This window comes from Engystomops pustulosus, chromosome 1, assembly GCF_040894005.1.
Source record: "Engystomops pustulosus chromosome 1, aEngPut4.maternal, whole genome shotgun sequence".
Classification (NCBI taxonomy): Eukaryota; Metazoa; Chordata; class Amphibia; order Anura; family Leptodactylidae; genus Engystomops; species Engystomops pustulosus.
The window spans coordinates 61,401,559-61,422,696 of NC_092411.1; positions in this window are offsets into that span (position 1 = coordinate 61,401,559).

Below are 21,138 nucleotides of genomic sequence, written 5' to 3' on the forward strand. Positions count from 1 at the left end.
TTATATGATGCTATCAGCATATTTAAATTTGTCTTTTAACATATGGACCGCTTTCACGGGAACACTTGATCAAGGAGGTAATTTCTAAATTCTGAACAATTGCACTGCTTTATAAAACTTTATTTCACATTTTCTGGTTTGTTGCTACCAGCGACTGGTGAGTCCGGTGGGGGCAGCTCAAATGGCTTCTGTCTCAGTCTTCCCTAAATGCATAATTTGGAGGTGTGCTTTGGGTCATTGTCCTGTTGCAGGATGAAATTGTTTCCAATCAAGCGCTTTCCACAGGGTACGGCATGGCATTGCAAGATGGAGTGATAGCTTTCCTTATTCAAAATCCCTTTGACCTTGTACAAATCTCCCACTTTATCAGCACCAATGCAACCCCAGACCATCACATGATCTCCACCATGATTGACAGATGGTGTCAGACATCTTCCAGCATCTTTTCAGTTGTCCTGTGTTTCGCAAATGTTCTTCTGTGTGATCCAAACACCTCAAACTTAAAAATTTCTCTGTCCAATGTCCTTGTTTTTTGCCCGTTGTAGAAAGGCACAAGGTGTTGTGGTGGATGGTAGATACGTGTCACCGTGGTGCCTGGCCTCGGTGAAGTAAAAACCAGTATTGCTGGTGTCAGCGGCGTTCGGCCACTGACACACTTTTGTTATTTTAGCATAGCTGCAATGCAGCTGATCCGGGACGGGTTTTTTCTGGAGCAGTCACAGTGCTGGGTGGGATGGCTGCTCCCACGTTCCAGGCCAGGGCTTGCAGCCCTATGTAAAGCCACCTGTGTGAGGAGAAGGTGGGTGGTTCCCTACCTGTGTGTAGCTGAGTGGAACACAGGGAATAGCAGAGCCAGAGCTGAGCGTTGCTGTGTGGGGAAGTCTGAGGACTGAAAAGGTGCTCCTAACCCAGGAGGGTGAAGTACGGTACTGTGTCTGTGAATGTGAACTGTGCTTGATAACATGGACTGAGATTTATCATATGAACTATGCATTTTGTTTTGACGGCTGGAGCAAGCCCTTTTCCCTGTTATTTTTATGTCTAAATAAAAACACCTGTTTTGTTCACCTGAAAGACTGCTGCCTGGCGCTTCTCTAAAGGCTACCATTTGAGTGAATCCCTACACCGTATAAATCTATTCCTTTTGTTAGACAGTCTCAGATATGGCTTTTTCTTCACTACTCTGCCCTAAAGGCCAGCTTCCTCTTCACAGTAGAGGTTGGCACTGGCATTTGGCGGGCACTACTCTAATGTACTTGTCTTGTTGCTTAGTTGTGCAGCAGGGCCTCCCACTTCTCTTTTTACTCTGGTTAGAGCCTGTTTCGGCTCTCCTCTTAAGGGTTGTAGGAAATCTTCAGTTTCTTGAAAATCTGTTACATGGAGTGGCCTTCATTTCTAAGAACAAGAATAGACTGTCAAGTTCCACATGGAAGTTCTTTTTTTCTGGGCATTATGAGAGTTTCATGGAACAAACAAATGTGGTACTCCAGAGTCTCAAACAGCTCAACCAGGAACCAGTTTTATAGCCTCTCAGATAAACTGTTTTCAGCTGTGCTGAACATACTCGAACAAGGGTTTTCTAATTGTTTATTAGCCTTAGTTAGCAAACACTGTATATCATTAAACCACTGGAAATGGGCCTATATACACCTATGTAGATATTGCATCAGAAACCAGACATTTGCAGCTAGAATTGTCATTTACCACATTAACAATGTATAGAGTGTATTTACGATTTTATGATTAATTTAGTTACGATTCATTTAATGTCAAAAAGGTGCTTTTCTTCCACAAATATGGACATTTCTATGTGATCCCAAACCTTTAAGCAGCAGTGTACCTAAATAGTGATCAAAATTCTGTTCTTTTTAACCATTTCATCCAACAAATTACAGTGGGGAGCAAAAAAAAAAAATGTTTAAGTAGTGCTTCACCTGATTCCGGAAATACCTCCCATTTCTTTCTAGCTTCTCCAGTTTATGATACGCTGATGCAATGCGTACCTTATTCTTATGACTATAGTTCTTATGGCTGATTACTGTTGGAGCATCCAGCACAAATGTCCAAGAATATATTATCGGAAGAAACCACAGAAATGAGGCTTCAGTGACCTGTTGGAAAATCTCTACAGCCACAAAATATGACATTAAGTTTTAAAATTTCTTTAGCACAATATTTAGTGACCATTAGTTTCTGCAGCAGTGGGGCATTTATTAATTAGGTGACATTAATTTCCAAAATTTCTTTAGTACAATGTTGATTGATGACTAGTTTGAGCAATGTATACTTTGTAAGGTGGCAATGCCAAATCTCCAAAATTAGAGCTGATATGGGGAAACAGGTGTCATTTCCAGAATCAGGACCCCAAACATACTTAAAAACAGTTCAAACTTTTACGTCACCAAAATGATTGTTCCTCATTGTTATTGTTTACCCATTGCACTATAATGAAATGGATTTTTAGAGATCGAAAGTCTGGCAACTTCTCTTCATATCGGAAGCTTGTAATTAGACCTGCTGACCTACATGAACTTTGTAAGAGGTTCATAAACCTGGGGATTTGCATTTTATGTACTGTTTTGAAGATCTGAGAGGATGGATCTTCAAACCCAGAAAAGCTCCAGATGTGTAATATACAGGGTGCATTATATTAATGCACAGTATCATAGTACAATACATCATAGAATAAGTAAAACAACATATATATGATATATATATATATATATATATATATATATATATATATATATATACACTTAGGTAGTAAAGATGTGAAATAATTCAGAAGATATATAGATTCCTTAAAGGGTCAAAAGCCGACATCTGCAAAGCTGTATAATTTGCCTAGTAAACTGTTCGGATTACTCCCATTAAATCCATACCTGGAACACCAAACTACGAGCAGAACTGTTTATTTGAGTCATTTTATTTTATGAGACTTCTTGGAACATTGAACACCGTGACGTGTGATGTTTGCATTCAAAGAAATTCATGCTTTACCTGGAGAGAAAGACTAAGGTTTCACTATACGTAGTCTGCATCAGATTTAAGACATACATTATATATATTACTCTGCAAACTCAATTCAACTGTCAGCACATTGTTAAAGGTTGGAACAATGACAGTAGACAATGACATTTAGAAGTGCAGCTAATAGACTATATATTAAAACTCCTACTAATTTGTTCACCAAATGGCTCCATAAATGTTGAATGGACTGAGACAGTGTACTTCAGTTTCATAAAAAAGAATTCCAGACTGTTGTGTATCCTGAAAAGACCTATACCTTGTAAAAAAAAAAAAAAAATTGAAGAGCTAAAAAGACATGATGGACTTTTTAGGATTATTTGCCAGTACACTTGAAGAGGCTCAAGAGGAGTTTAGTAAATTAAATGGTGTGATACTATAACACAAAACGACTACTGTGTCTGTAGAAATAAAATAGATACATGTTAATTGCAGTTTTTAAAATGTTTCAAAATTATCGCATCTGCTGTTATTTATAGGGGACTAAGCTAACACATTCCATTCTTCATTTAAAACAACTCACTCCAGATTTACCATGTGATATTTCAGTTTTTCTTGTTTTATAAATTAGCAAAAACATCTACATTTCATTTTTTTTACTGTCACGATGGGGTGCAGATTGCACATTAATGAGTAAAGAATAGAATGTTTTTGATCTTACCAATTGCTGCAATGAAAAATACTAGTGAAAAACTTAACAGGGTCTGAATATTTTCTGTTTCGATATCCCAGCTTGTACTGCTGCAGGTTATATTTCTAGCTAGCTTACTTGTATGCTATTGATTTGCTATATTTGTAATACAGTATTGCTGGTTTTCTGATCTTGGCTTTCATATTTTTTAGTATCCCTTTTGACGATGATTTTCTGCCATATTCGCTATCTTAGTTGTGACCTGGTCTTCTGACCTTGCTTTTGTGTTGTTTGTGAGTATTGTTTGTGAGTCTGCACGGTGACTTAGGGAGGGATTGACTGCATGGTTGTTCCGTGTTGCTTGGGATGGGCAGAGGCAAGTAGGCAGGTGACAGTATAGGGGGCTAGGTTTAGGCCTTTTTGTTTTATCTGTCTTCTCTGAGTCCAGAGTCATCATAACAGTTGCTACATATTTTATCAGAGAAAAGTACCTCTTTCTATGGTTAGTTCTTATCATGCTCCATCCCTTCCTGATAACAAAGTTTATCTCTGAAATCTCTGCTGAAATTCCTATTGCTAAGAAGCTTCCTGATTTGCCATTTGTTGGAGTTTGAAACTCTAAGGAGAGGGTAGGGGGAGCAGGTCTCTACCCACCACACAGAGACAACTGAAAATCACAGTTTGAAGCTGCAGATGGGAAAACTGCTACAAAATATAGAATGCAAGTCAGTGTAACTCCTTATGTAAAATAAATACACCAGACAATTCATCTTGAGCTTGTTTAATGATGTGAAATGTGAGATAAACTTTAAAAACAATAACTTGATTTTAATAATTTATTAGGACACAGTATTCATTCCTTTTCTTTTTATGGCTGTGATATCTGGAATCCCTTCAAATAAAATATGACATGAACATAGTGTAACTAAAGTATGTATTTGTGTTTCTGATTCATATTTCGAAGTTCACAATAAGTAAATGCTGCTCTCTGCTGGCAGAACAATAAACTTTTTCATCAATTCAAATATGTTATTTCCAGAAGATGAAGCTGGAAGAGATTGGGAAGTATACAATACTGCTATATAGCAGGTTTTTATGCTATAAGCAGTAGCCATGGGCACTGTATTTTGCACTACCTCTGATGACAATGTGCCATAGATCATATTGGCTGGGTATGTTGTGTCTTTTAACTTATTGTGACATCAAAGCCAATACACTATGTTCAAAGGGCATACATCTTAGCTCACACAAAAAAGGATGCTGCAACTACTAACCAACTAAACTGCAGCACTAAGTATTAAAAAAGAACAGTACAATAAACAGTAGGATCAGATGGGACTTTAAAGTATAGATACTTTTTAACTAAAATGTATTTCTTCTTGAATGAAAGCTCTGTATTGGTTCGCACAATTTATTGTGTTAAAGTAATTAAAATGTGAGTCAATAGAGATGAATATGAATTTTTAAAATATTTTTTATGTATTTTTGAAAGATTCTACATTAGTAAGATTTAGGTAACAATCTTTCTCTACCAATGCCACCATCTAGTGGACACATAACATAGTTATCCCAATAATTGTAAATAATTCCCTCAAACATTGCTGAGACCCAACCTGTAATATTAAGAGTCCTAATTTCCTTTCCTAGTGACTGATAGCCCACTGTGTACACACACAAACAGAAGTAATAAGACGTGTAGTATAGTATAAATACACAGGAAAAAAACATTATACACATAATTATTCATGTTGCAATTAAACTGTATTCTAACATATTTTATACGCAGAAACTATATTACATTTAGGCTACATTCACACACATGTATGGGAGACGTATATACGGGCGATATACGTCCCCCATACACTTCTATGGGCTCACGGCATGGTACGGGAGGACATGTCCTATCTTTTCCCGTGATACGGCGACGCACGCTGTATCTCCTTATGGAGAGGGGTGGGGTTGAGCAGCGCTCATCCCCTGCTCCTCTCCGCAGCGCCGATGTATGCCCGCCATACTACGGTACGGCGGGCATATATTGTGTGAATGTAGCCTTAGTATAATATATTGAGGAAAACAGAGTGCAGAATATTACACACATTGGGGCAAATTTACTTATCCAGTCCATTCGCGATCCCGCGGCGCGTTGTCCCACGTGGATTCGCGTCCTGCCGGGATTCACTAAGGTCGAGTGCCCGATATCCACCAGGTGTCGCTGCTGCGCCGAGGTCCGCCGAGGTCCACCAGAGTTCACCATCTTCTTCCTGGTGCTTGTAAGTGCGTGTCAAGCGACACAAATTTTTTTTAAAATACCGCGATTTTTCTGAATCCGTCGGGTTTTCCAACGGCCACGCCCCCCGATTTACGTTGCATGCAAGCCGGCGGCGACGCGACACAATCCGATCACGTGCGCCAAAAACCCAGGGCAATTCGTCGCAAAACGGTCAAATTTGGAAAAAACTGATGGAAATGCGCGATTCAGACCCTTAGTAAATGTGCCTCAAAATATAGTAATTAGAGATGAGCGAACATACTCGTCCGAGCTTGATGCTCGATCGAGCATTAGCGTACTCGTAACTGCTCGTTGCTCGGACGAGTATTTCGCCCGCTCGAGAAAATGGCAGCTCCCGCCGTTTTGCTTTTTGGCGGCCAGAAACAGAGCCAATCACAAGCCAGGAGACTCTGCACTCCACCCAGCATGACGTGGTACCCTTACACGTCGATAGCAGTGGTTGGCTGGCCAGGTGACCCTGGGATAGACTAGCCGCTGCCCGCGCTGCTCGGATCATTCTCTGTCTGGATGCCGCTAGGGAGAGAGCTGCTGCTGGTCAGGGAAAGCGTTAGGGTGTTCTATTAGCTTACTGTTAGGCAGGAGTGATTCTACAACAGCCCTTCTTAGGGCTACAATAACGTTATCCTTTTTTTTTTTTATTTGCTTGTGGCTGGGCTTGCTGGCACTAGTAGTGCAGCTAGTACCATATTGTGAGGAATTAGCAGGGGGACTTGCTACCGTTGTGTTTAGCTCTTAGTGACACACATATCCACCTCAAACACCAAAGTGGGAAAATTTATTAGGGGTTTGATTTCAATTAGGCACAGTCTGCCAGTTTCTTTTTATTTTACGTTTATTTTTTTCATAACTCAGCGTCATCTCATCTTGCATAGTAGTGTGCTTTAATACTTGGCTAGAAAATAGCCATAGGAGAATCCAAACGGCTTACTTACGCCTACAGTAGCGTTATATATATTTGATTTCTGGTTGATCTGCTGGTGGCTGTAGTTGTTGCAGTGCATCTACTAGCAAATTGTGAGCAATTTGGAGTGAGAATTGCGACCACTGTGTTTTGCGCTTAGTGACGCACATATCCATCGCAAAGACCGAAGTGGGAAAATTTATTAGGGCCCGGGGTTGGATTTCAATTAGGCACAGTCTGCCATTTCCTTTTTTATTTTACGTTTATTTTTTTCATAACTCAGCGTCATCTCATCTGGCATAGCAGTGTGCTTTCATACTTGGCTAGAAAATAGCCATAGCAATAGGATAGCATCGTTTGGTTTTAAAAACTAAAAAACACACAAAAAAAAAAAACACAAAAAAAAGGTAAAAAAAAAATTAAAGTTATAACTCTCATTTTCAAAATGTTTAACCCGAGGGCTAGGGGTAGAGGACGAGGGCGGGGACGTGGGCGTCCAACTACTGCAGGGGTCAGAGGCCGTGGTCCTGGGCGGGGTGAGACACCACCTGCTGATGAGGGAGCAGGGGAGCGCCGCAGAGCTACACTCCCTAGGTTCATGTCTGAAGTTACTGGGACTCGTGGTAGAGCACTGTTGAGGCCAGAACAGTGCGAACAGGTGATGTCGTGGATTGCCGACAATGCTTCGAGCAATTTGTCCACCAGTCAGTCTTCCACGCAGTCCACCCATGTCACCGAAATCGGCACTCCTCCAGCTCCTGCACCTCAGCCTCCTCCCCCCCCAGTCTGCCCCCTCCCAGCAAAATTTGCCATTTGAACCGGCATACTCTGAGGAACTGTTTTCTGGACCCTTCCCACAGTCACAAACCACTTGTCCGGTTGCTGATGAGCAATTTTCCGATGCCCAGGTTTTCCACCAGTCGCAGTCTGTGGGTGATGATGACCTTGTTGACGTAGTGGAAGAAGTGTGTAAAGAGGTGTCCGACGATGAGGAGACACGGTTGTCAGACAGTGGGGAAGTTGTTGTCAGGGCAGGAAGTCCGAGGGGGGAGCAGACTGAGGGATCGGAGGATGATGAGGTGACAGACCCAAGCTGGGTTGAGAGGCCGGGTGAACACAGTGCTTCTGAGACGGAGGAGAGTCCTCGACCAGAACAGGTTGGAAGAGGCAGTGGTGGGGCCAGACGTAGAGGCTGGGCCAGAGCTGGTGCATCAGCGCCAAATGTGTCAACTAGTGAAGCTCCCGTGGCGAGGGCTCCTGCGGCGAGGGCTAGATTTTCAGAAGTCTGGAGGTTCTTTAAGGAAACACCGGATGACCGACGGACTGTGGTGTGCCACATTTGCCAAACCAGGATCAGCAGGGGTTCCACCACTACTAGCTTAACTACCACCAGTATGCGCAGGCATATGAATGCTAAACACCCCACTCAGTGGCAACAAGCGCGTTCACCTCCGGCCGTGCACACCACTGCTCCTTCCCCTGTGTCAGCTGATAGTCAGCCCCCTGCCCAGGACCCTGCCACAAAAACCCCATCGTCGCCTCCACGATCCTCCACAGCATCCACCAGCGTTCAGCTCTCCATACCCCAGACGCTGGAGCGGAAACGCAAATATAGTGCAACCCACCCGCACGCCCAAGCCCTTAATGTGCACATCTCCAGATTGCTAAGCCTGGAGATGCTGCCCTATAGGCTAGTAGAGACCGAGGCCTTTCGCAGCCTCATGGCGGCGGCCGCCCCTCGGTATTCGGTCCCCAGCCGCCACTACTTTTCCCGATGTGCCGTCCCAGCCCTGCACCAGCACGTGTCAGACAACATAATCCGTGCCCTGACCAACGCCGTTTCTGGCAAGGTCCACCTGACCACGGACACGTGGACGAGTGCTGCCGGGCAGGGCCACTATATATCGCTGACGGCACATTGGGTTAACTTGGTGGAGGCTGGGACCGAGTCTGACCCTGCGGCTGGTCATATACTGCCGACGCCGAGGATTGCGGGGCCTACCTCGGTCCAGGTGTTTCAGGCCTACTATGCCTCCTCCTCCTCCCACCCCTCCTCCACCTCCTCCTCCGAACGACCATCCGTGGGCATGGCGCCATCAGTCGGTAGCTCTAGGCACAGCAGCAGTGCCGTCGCTAAGCGACAGCAGGCGGTGCTGAAACTGCTGAGCCTAGGCGATAAAAGGCACACCGCCCAAGAACTATTACAGGGCATCACGGCGCAGACTGATCTGTGGCTGGCACCGCTGAACCTGAAGCCAGGCATGGTTGTGTGTGACAACGGCCGTAACCTGGTGGCGGCTCTGCAACTCGGCAGACTGACACATGTGCCATGCCTGGCCCATGTGTTAAATCTGATAGTTCAGCGTTTCCTCAAGACATACCCCAATCTGTCTGATTTGCTCACGAAGGTGCGCCGCATCTGTGCGCATTTCAGGAAGTCCAGCACAGATGCTGCCACTCTCAGGGCAGCGCAGCGCCGCCTCCAACTGCCCGCTCACCGACTGTTGTGCGACGTGCCCACGAGGTGGAATTCAACACTGACCATGTTATCCAGAGTTTACCAGCAGCGCCGAGCGATTGTAGACTGCCAGATGTCAACTTCCACCAGAACTGGTAGTCAGGTCAGTCAGCTTCCTCAAGTCTACAATGAGGAGTGGACGTGGATGTCTGATATCTGTCAGGTGCTGAGTAACTTTGAGGAGTCAACACAGATGGTCAGTGGCGATGCCGCCATCATCAGCCTCACCATCCCGCTGCTTGGCCTGTTGAAAAACTCTCTGGTCAGCATGAAGTCGGAAGCTTTGCGCTCCTCACAAGAGACAGGGGAAGAAGATTCCCTTGTTGATAGCCAAAGCACCCTTAGGTCTGTTTCTCAGCGCATATCGGAGGAGGTGGAGGTGGAGGAGGATGAGGAGGAAGAGGAGGAGAATGTTGGCGAGACACAAGAGGGGACCATTGTTGAGTCCTACACTGTTCAGCGTGTATGGGCAGAAGAAGAGGAGTTGGAGGAGTTGGAGGAGGAGGAAATGGACAGTCAGGCCAGTGAGGGGAGTGAATTCTTACGCGTTGGTACTCTGGCGCATATGGCAGATTTCATGCTAGGCTGCCTATCCCGTGACCCTCGCGTTCAAAGAATTTATTCCAGCACCGATTACAGGGTGTTCACTCTCCTGGACCCACGGTACAAGCAAAATCTTTCCACTCTCATCCCTGGAGAGGAAAGGAGTGTGAGAATGCATGAATACCAACAGGCCCTGGTGCACAAGCTGAAACAGTATTTCCCTTCTGACAGCGCTAGCGGCAGAGTGCGTAGTTCTGCGGGACAAGTAGCGAGGGAGAGTAGGCGAGCAGGCAGCTTGTCCAGCACTGGCAAGGGTACGCTTTACAAGGCTTTTGCCAGCTTTATGTCACCCCAGCAAGACACTGTCACCTGTCCCCAGTCTCGGCAGAGTAGGGCTGATCTTTACAGAAAGATGGTGAGGGAGTACGTAGCTGACCATACCATCGTCCTAAATGATCACACAGCTCCCTACAACTACTGGGTTTCAAAGCTGGACATGTGGCACGAACTGGCGCTGTACGCCTTGGAGGTTCTTGCCTGCCTTGCCGCTAGCGTCTTGTCCGAGCGGGTTTTCAGTGCAGCTGGTGGCATCATCACCGATAAGCGTACACGCCTGTCGACTGACAGCGCTGACAGGCTGACGCTTATCAAGATGAATAAAGCCTGGATTTCTCCTAATTTCCAATCTCCACCAGGTGAAGGAAGCTCAACCTGAATAATTTATCCACTCCTCCTCCTCCTCATTTTCCTCCTTCTCCTCCTCTTTGTACAGTAAAGCAGAGGAAACTGGCTATTTTTTTACAGGGCCCACTGGCTCTAGCTATAGTACTTTATGCATTTAATTTTTATGGAGGGCCACCGACCCGGTCCTCTGTTTTAAACAATTTTTGGGAGTGCCACATACAGGCACTCAATCTATTCCATTTTTATGGAGGGCCACCTACCTGCTCCTCTGGTTTGAAAACTTTTTTGGACTGCCACATACAGGCACTCAATCTATTCCATTTTTATGGAGGGCCACCTACCTGCTCCTCTGGTTTGAAAACTTTTTTGGACTGCCACATACAGGCACTCAATCTATTCCATTTTTCTGGAGGGCCACCTACCTGCTCCTCTGGTTTGAAAACTTTTTTGGACTGCCACATACAGGCACTCAATCTATTCCATTTTTATGGAGGGCCACCTACCTGCTCCTCTGGTTTGAAAACTTTTTTGGACTGCCACATACAGGCACTCAATCTATTCCATTTTTCTGGAGGGCCACCTACCTGCTCCTCTGGTTTGAAAACTTTTTTGGACTGCCACATACAGGCACTATCCAAATTGAATTGTCTCCATAGCAGCCTCCACACGTTGTCTCCATTGCTACCTCCAAAAGTCGTCCATATAGCTGCCTCCATACATCGTCCCTTTATCAAACGAGGTGTGTCAGGCCGAAATTTGGGTTGTTTTCATGGATTCCACATCAAAGTTGTTAACTTTGTCGCCACCCTGCTGTGTTATCCACAAAATACACTGGCAAACTTTTACCATTTACGGATATTATTTCAGCGCTTCTTGCGCATCTGTTTACATTCCCCTCACCCGCCATATCCTAAACTTATAAGAACGCTACTACACTTGATCTTATACAAAAGGTTCTTAGAAGTGCTGTTTGGGGAGTAGCCTAGAGACAGGGGCTTGGATTGGCGAAAGCTCGCCTGGCAGCGGAGCGCCAGCTCCATGCCAAGAACCAACTAACATAGTTTTAACTGCAGCACCTTTAATCTACTACTAGTTCACTGCCTCCATACATGGCCGCCTTATCAAACGTGCTGTGTCAGGCAGAATTTTGGGTTGTTTTCATGGCTTCCACAACAAACTTGTTAACTTTGTCGCCACCCTGCTGTGTAATCCTCAAAATATACTGGCAAACTTTTACCATTTACGGATATTATTTCAGCGCTTCTTGCGCATCTGTTTACATTCCCCTCACCCGCCATATCCTAAACTTATAAGAACTCTACTACACTTAACTTGGTGCAGGCTGGGACCGAGTCTGACCCTGGGGCTGGTCATATACTGCCGACGCAGAGGATTGCGGGGCCTACCTCGGTCCAGGTGTTTCAGGCCTACTATGCCTCCTCCTCCTCCCACCCCTCCTCCACCTCCTCCTCCTCCTCCGAATTACCATCCGTGGGCATGGCACCATCAGTCGGTAGCTCTAGGCACAGCAGCAGTGCCGTCGCTAAGCGACAGCAGGCGGTGCTCAAACTGCTGAGCCTAGGTGATAAAAGGCACACCGCCCAAGAGCTATTACAGGGCATTCCGCATCAAACTTGTTAACTTTGTCGCCACCGTGCTGTGTAAGCCACAAAATATACTGGAAAACTTTTTTCATTTACGGATATTATTTCAGCGCTTCTTGCGCAGATGTTTACATTCCCCTCACCCGCCATATCCCAAACTTATAAGAACGCTACTACACTTGATCTTATACAAAAGGTTCTTAGAAGTGCTGTTTGGGGAGTAGCCTAGAGACAGGGGCTTGGATTGGCAAAAGCTCGCCTGGCAGCGGAGCGCCAGCTCCATGCCAAGATCCAACTAACATAGTTTTAACTGCAGCACCTTTAATCTACTACTAGTTCACTGCCTCCATACATGGTCCCCTTATCAAACGAGCTGTGTCAGGCAGAATTTTGGATTGTTTTCATGGCTTCCATGTTAACTTTGTCGCCACCCTGCTGTGTAATCCACAAAATATACTGGCAAACTTTTATCATGTACCGATATTATTTGAGCGCTTCTTGCTCACCTCCTTTGGTTCCTCTCTGCCACCCATTGGTTTGAAGCCTGAGTCCATTTAGGGTATGTTGCCATGCCACTCTCTAGCCTGCCGCTGCTGCCGCTGCCTCTGCATGCCGTCCCCTATAGTGTCAGGGTCAATTATTGGATGTTTTAGATGCTATCTAGCCTCATTCGGTCACTCTGTCATGGCCATGCTGTTGCCCATAATTTTGGCATAATGGTGCGATTAAGCAGCCTCAGAGGCATCCATGCATGCTGCCCCTGCTGTTTCCTGTCCATTTCCGTGGTGTTTCCATCCTTTTCTGAGGTTCCCAGGTGTTTGGCCAAGCTTCCCTGTGCAGAGCCTTGGTCCCCTTGAAAAATGCTCGAGTCTCCCATTGACTTCAATGGGGCTCGTTACTCGAAACGAGCACTCAAGCATCGGGAAAAGTTTGTCTCGAATAACGAGTACCCGAGCATTTTAGTGCTCGCTCATCTCTAATAGTAATATGAATTGCAGTGCATTAGTCACAAAGAAGGTACCAAAATATCTCACACAATGACAAATGACAACCCCTTTGGAATTAAAGGGGTTGTCCAATTTCGACAAATAATTGATATGGTTTGTGTCATGAAAAGTTATGTTTTCCATTATGCTTTCTATATCAATCCTCATGGTTTTCTAGATCCCTGCTTGCTGTCATTCTATGGAAACCTGTCCATCACCAGGTATGTTCTTGGACTTCTGCGCAAAAAGAGACAGCCAAATAAAGTATTTTAGTGTACTTTACAAAGCATAAATGTGCTGGCGCAGTCTTCTGTATTGACCATTTCTTCATACATTTTACATATTCTTCCAATTAACTTCACTATAAGTATCTCACTCAAATTCTCCAGTCTCCACAAGAAATATGCGGACTACTTCATCTGTTTTATATTCACATTACTGTTGCGCTAATTAAACACATTTCCTAATTCTGCAGGTGTAAACCTATAAAATATTTGGTAACAAAATCTCTATAGTTGTAGTTCGAGCAGATGATATGTCAACATGGGCAGAAGATGAAAGCAAGCAGAACTGAAAGATTAAAATCTGAAACAAAGATCTCTGGAAAATCATTTTTATTTAAAAGGAAAGCGAATCTGCATTTCTGATGTTACATGTGCGAAGCATACTTACAGATGACCAGCTAAAAGGAAATTGTGAGAAAATTAAGTCAATGCTACAAGTTCAAGATGTATAGATATTAAAAACAATTAGACACTATGGGAGAGATTTAGCAGAATTGTCTGAGGTAAAACTGTTCTACTTGCCCATGGCAACCAATTAAAGCTCAGCTTTAATTTTATAAACATCTGTGGGAAAATGAAAGAGAGTTCTGATTGGTTGCCATGGGCAATTTATTATGTACGGTTACCTGAACTGACTGATCTCACCACCATCGTGGCCCAGCAGTCCCAGCAGATTGCCGTCCAGAGCCAGCAACTTGTCCGCTCACCACCATCATGCAGCAATTGTTGGCTACCCAGCAGCAGCGTCCAGTTCCTGCTGCACATTCCTATACTACTGCTATGCTGTCTACTGCAGAACCCATACTACGACTTTCTCAGTTCGCCACAGAACGGTCTAAGGTGGCTTTCCTGATCAGTCTTCTCTCCAGGAAAGCCCTGGCATGGACCACCCCCTGTGGGACAGGAACAAATCCGGCCACATCTTCGAGGAATCAGTCCAGGCGTCATCTGCTGAAACCTCCCTGCTAAACTTACAACAAGGGGACTTGACTGTTGGTGACTAAGAAGGTGCAATTCCACACTCTAGTTTCCGAGCTTTTGTGGAATGAAGCGCCTTGGTTTCCACCATTTAAAGAGGATTGGCTAGTCAAATCAAAGACGCCCTGTCTGCAATGGACCTGCCGTCTTCTCTAAATGACCTCATCTCCCTGGCCATCCGGTTCTCAGGGCTTTTGGAGGAGCAGCGTCTTGAACAAGCACAGATCAGGACCCATCAACTGTCCCGCTTGACACCAGTGTTTCAAAGACCGCCACAACCGTCCTCCTTGTCTGCTCCAGAGGAGACCATGCAGGTGAATAAAGCTTGTCTGACTCCCCAAGAATGCTCCAGACAATGATAGAACAATTTGTGTCTCTGTTGTGCCAGCCCGAAGCACTTTCTTGGGACTTGTCCACTCTGTCCACTCTGTTGGGGAAACGCACACACCTAGGGTTTCTGGGAGAAGCATTCTTAGGTGAGAATAAAGCTTCTCCACGCCTTGACATTGCTCCTTAGCTCTGGAACAAGCAGCCAGTTTCGTGCGACAGTGGGCAGATTCTCTGCGATCTGGTCTGGTACCGCACTGAGCCCCTATCCCTGCAAATTGGAGCATTACACAAGGAGAGACTGTCGTTCTATGTGCTACCCCCGATCTACGTCTGCTGTCTTACTGCGTCTCCCGTGGTTGCAATGTCACGCTTCTGTGCTCAACTGGCAGTCTACCAAAATTCTTCTCTGGGGACCGGAATGCCAGTCACGTTATTTGTTGGTACCTCATCCTGTATCCACCACAACTTCTCCAGTGTCCTCCAAGCCTCTGGTTGGTCTTCCAACTTCTTATATGGACTTTGCTGACATCTTTTGGAGAAGCAAGTGGAAATCTGCTACCGCAACATCCCCATGACTTCCCTATAGAGCTGTTGCCATGCACGTCCCCTCCACGGGGTCAGGTTTACCCACTTTCAGTGCCTGAAACCGCAGCAGTATCAGCCTATGTGAAGAAGAATTTGCAGAGGGGGTTCGTACAAAGTCTTTTCTTCTGCCGGAGCTGGGATCGTCTTTGTTTTTTTGGGTCACTCTGTCCATGTATTGACTATTTCAGCCTTAACAAGATTAGGGTGAAGAACCTCTACCCAATACCTCTGATCACTGAACTCTTCAACCGCCTACATGGAGCCAAGGTCTCTATCAAATTAGACCTACTTTGAGCATATAATCTCAACCGCATCCATGAAGGTGATGAATGGAAGACTGTCTTCAATACTCGTGATGGGCACTTTGAATATCTTGTCATGCCATTTGGACTCTTTAATGTAATAGCCGTATTCCAGGTGTTCATCAATGACATTTTCAGAGACTTTCTATATACCTGTGTCATGGTATACCTGGACAATATCCTGGTGTTCTCTATAGACATTGAGTGCCATCAGGTCCATGTACGACAAGTTTTCGGGTGCCTAAGGGCCAATTGTCCATATGTCAAGCTTGAGAAATGCCAATTCCACCAAGAGTCTTCCTTTCCTCGGGTATATCATCTCTGATAAGGGACTACAGATGGATCCCACAAAAGTTGTCTGCGGTATTTCAGTGGGCTCGCCCTGTAAGACTTTGTGCTATCTAGAGATTCCTGGGCTTTGCTAAATACTAACGGCAATTCATACCGCATTTTTCCTCCCTTATGTGTCCCTTTGTGGCGCTGACCAAGAAAAACGCCAGTCGTAAACTCTGGCCTCCAGCAGCTGAAGAAGCTTTCTCCAAGCTGAATGTCTGTCTTTGACTCTGCTCCTGTTCTCACTCGGCCTAATGCAGAGAAACCATTCTTACTAGAGGTTGACGCCTCCTCGGTTGGAGCTGGAGCCGTTACTGCATAGTTGATCAGGAGCTCCTTGCCATAAAGCTTGCCATTGAAAAGTGGCATTATCTTCTGGAAGGAGCTCGTCATCTGGTCTGTATCTACATGGATCACAATAATCTCCTATATCTCCAGACCGCTCAGCGTCTCAATCGACAACAGGCGCGTTGGCCCCTCTTCTTCTCTCGCTTTAACTACATAATACATTTCCATCCAGCAGAGAAGAATGTTTAGGCTGATGCCCTCTCTTGTGCCTCCGATATAATTGGGGAAGAACCAGCTCCTCAACATATTGTTCCTCCTGAATGGCTGGTTGCTGCCACTCCTGTGGATCTATGGCAGCTTCCTCCTGGCAAAACCTATATCTGACCTGCTGTTTGGAAGAGGATACTAACTTGGGGAAATTGCTCCGTGTGGCTGGGCACCCTGGGGTGCAGAGATCTGTCACTCTAATCTCTTGTTTCTACTGGTGCCCAGGTCTGGTCAAGTATGTACGAGACTTTGTGAGTTCTTGCACTTCCTGTGCCCGTAATAAGTCATCACGTCTCATGCCAGCAAGTCTGCTTCTGCCACTGCCTATACCCAGTTCCCCTTGCACTGACGTAGCCATGGACTTTGCTACGACCTTCCACCATCTTCAGGTAATGCCGCCATATGGGTGGTCACAGACCGGTTCTCCAAAAGTCCCACTTCATTCCTCTGCCTGGTCATCTCCTCATCTTGTCAGCTTGTTCTTCCTCCATATCTTCCAGCTTCATTGACTTCCTCTCCACATTGTTTCCCGGTTCTGGCTTTCCTTGTGCAGCCAACTTCACGGTGGAGCCCTCTCCATACACCACTTCACAATCAACTAACATATATATATATATATATATACAGGGCCGCATCTGCCATGAGGCGAGATGAAAATCTCGCCTCAGGCGGCAGAATGCGGGTCCCTGTAAAGGGCGGCGAAATTTGCCGCTCTAAAGTGGGCGATTCGGGTGTCCATTAACGCCCGAATCGCCCACCAGCTATAATAAATCGCGTCTGTCTCTTTAAGACACAGGCGCGATTTACATTCGGAGCGACGCATCGCCTTTCCGGCAGCTGCGTCGCTCCGTTCTAAGCAGTGACACAGGCGTCATGACGTCACGCGCCTGTGTCACTGCGCGGAGCCGCGGCTCACAGGAGAGCCGCATGAAGACCGGGGCCGCGCGCCGAGGGAGCAGCTGCCTGCAGGTGAGTATGATTTTCTTATTTTTCATGTACTTTAATTAAATGTGGCGAGGTTTCATGTTATACTGGGAGGGGGGGTACTATATAGGGCTAGAAAACGTTTAATACCGGGGGGGGGCGCTATAGATATCATATGGGGCCATAATTATTTTATACTGGGGGGGGGGGATGCTATGTATATTATTTGGGGCCATAATTATTTTATACTAGTGGGGGGATGCTATATGTATTATTTGGGGCCATAATTATTTTATACTAGGGGGGGGGGTGCTATATGTATTATTTGGGGCCATAATTATTTTATACTAGGGGGGGGGGATGCTATATGTATTATTTGGGGACATAATTATTTTATACTAGGGGGGGGGGGGATGCTATATGTATTATTTGGGGCCATAATTATTTTATACTAGGGAAGGATGCTACATATATTATTTGGGGCCATAATTATTTTATACTAGGGGGGGGGGTGCTATATGTATTATTTGGGGCCATAATTATTTTATACTAGGGGGGGTGCCATATATATTATTTGGGGCCATAATTATTTTATACTAGGGGGGGGGGTGCTATATGTATTATTTGGGGCCATAATTATTTTATACTAGGGGGGGGGGATGCTACATATATTATTTGGGGCCATAATTATTTTATACTAGGGGGGGATGCTATATGTATTATTTGGGGCCATAATTATTTTATACTGGGGGGATGCTATATATTATATATCACTAAGCTGGGGGATGTATATGGGATACAGTATATTACTAAGCTGGGAGGCTGTATATGGGATACAGTATATTACTAAGCTGGGAGGGGACTGTATATCGGGTACAGCATATTACTAAGTTGGGGGGATGTATATGGGATACAGAATATTACTAAGCTGGGAGGGGACTGTATATGTGGGGCAAGATTTTATTTAAGCTGTAGGGGATCTGTATATAATTTAATTGGGTGGTGAATAACGAGGCCTTTAAATATATGAGAGCAGGGATATATAAAAATAAATGTATTATATATATATATATATATATATTCATTAGGGGGTTGTCAGAACCGTTCAGTGTGAATTGTGCCTCTGGAGTCTGGACACACCCGATGACTATGGTCCAGCAGTTAATGAGTTACCTGGTCTTTGCTGGACTGATGCAGCTGATTTCAGCTCCAATCAGCACTAGTCCTATCAGCTTCTTGTCTGTCTCTCCAGCTTTACTTATAAGGCTGCCAGTGGCTCAATTGCGTGCTGGCTATTGTCTAGTTCTTACCTGGATATCCCAGCTCCCCATATTTCCCTGTGACCTCTTTGTACCTTCTGTTATCGTTGCCGAACCTTTGCCTGACTTTGACTACCGTTTTTTGCCTACTGAATTTGTACTGCGATTCTTCTGGTTTTTGATTCTGGCTTGTCGACTACCCCTTATTGTGTTGTCTGTCTTGTCCAGTTACGTGTGTCACTTACATAGTATAGGGACCGCCACCGAGGTTGTCCGCAGTTGCTAGAGCTGTCTTGAGGCAAGCAGGTAGGGACAGTGGGAGGGGGTTCAGCCTCAGGGCTCACTGTCTGGTTGTCTTTCCCCCCACCTACTGACAGAATAGCCAGCCCAAAAATATACTGTCGCTGTCATGGACAGCAGAACTACGTTGACAAATATTGTGGAACAGATGCAGCAAATCAACACCATGGTGCAGGAACTAGCTGTTCGGCTTCATGAGCAGGAGACGGCCCCACGTCAGTTTACCATGGCTTCCCCAGCACCACCTGAGCCACCTGTACAACTCCCAGATAAGTTCAGTGGGGATAGAAAGAGATTCTGTGCCTTTCGGGAGGGGTGTAAATTGTTTTTTAGATTGCGCCCCCGCTCTTCTGGGGATGAGGTCCAGAAGGTGGACATAGTTATGTCTCTACTCCAGGGGTCACCACAGGAATGGGCTTCCTCGTTACCTCCTAGTTCTCCTGAGTTGCAGACGGTGGATGGGTTTTTTCAGGCCCTAGGGCTACTGTATGAAGACCCGGATAGTGCAGCTAATGCTGAACGTCACTTGACAGGTCTGAGGCAGGGTAGGCGTCCTGTGGAGGAATATTGCTCGGAGTTTAGGCAGTGGAGTGGTCCCTCCACTTGGAATGACTCGGCACTCCGATTTCAGTTTCGTGTCGGACTGAATGATCGGTTGAAGGATCTGTTGGTAGCTTATCCCACTCCTAGTTCACTTGAGGATAGCATGACATTAGCTATCCGAGTTGACAGACGCTTGAGAGACAGGCTAAAGGAGAGAGGTACATCAGACGCTTTTAGACCTTCACCTATTCGTGTTACCAACCCTAGTCCTTCCCCTCCTGCTATACCCCCATCAGAGGAACCTATGCAAGTGGATTCTACTGATGCCAAGACCAGACGTGCATATCGTGTGTTGAACAACTTATGTTTCTACTGTGGGAAAGCAGGACATCGAGTCCGGCAATGTCCATCCCTTCCTGGACCACCGCCGGAAAACTTCTACGCCTGAGTGACTATCGAGGGGGTCACTCAGGCGAACAGGTAACCTTCACCAATAAGAATAAGTTATTATTGCCTATTTCATTGTCTTTGGGAGGGAGAAACATCTCTGGTTATGCTCAGATTGACTCGGGGTCTTCTGCTAATTTTGTTAACCCTATGTTCTTTTCCGGTCTAGAGGTGTGTCCCCTTCTGCTCCAATCTCCTGTTAATGTCACAGGAGCAGACTCAGCCCCCTTCGCTCAGGGGGATATACGTTACATCACTCCCTGCCTTGAGGTTAAGGTGGGGGCAGTTCATGTGGAACGTATGAAGTTTTTGTGTCTGCATAACCTGTCGTCTGATGTGATCTTAGGGTTGCCTTGGTTGGAGAAGCACAATCCTGTTTTTAATTGGGCAAACCGGGAACTGGTGAAATGGGGTACTGAATGTGACTCCCATTGTGAGGTGGTTTCTTTTGCTGAGTGCTCTTCCATGGAAGAGGATATTCCGAGTTTTTTGTCCGATTATGCAGATGTATTTGATGAAAAAACTGTGGACGGATTGCCGCCACACAGATCATACGACTGTGCCATTGAATTAATTCCCGGCGCCAAGTTTCCTCGAGGTCGTATTTTTAACTTGTCTTGTCCGGAAAGGGAGGCTATGCGGGAGTATATTAAGGAAAGTCTCCAGAAGGGTCACATTCGCCCATCTTCATCCCCATTGGGAGCAGGGTTCTTTTTTGTGGGAAAGAAGGATGGGGGATTACGACCCTGTATAGATTATCGACAACTTAACAGAATCACTGTTAAGAATCAACACCCTCTACCCCTGATTCCTGACTTATTTAACCAAATTGTGGGGGCCAAATGGTTTTCCAAGATAGACTTGCGAGGGGCTTACAATTTGATTAGAATCAGAGAGGGTGATGAATGGAAGACCGCTTTCAATACACCAGAGGGTCATTTTGAATATCTAGTGATGCCTTTCGGTCTATGTAATGCCCCGGCGGTCTTTCAACATTTTGTGAATGATATATTTCGTCAGCATCTAGGTCGTTTTCTTGTGGTCTACTTAGATGACATTTTGATTTTTTCTCCCGACTGGGCTTCACACATAAAACATGTTCGTATAGTGATGG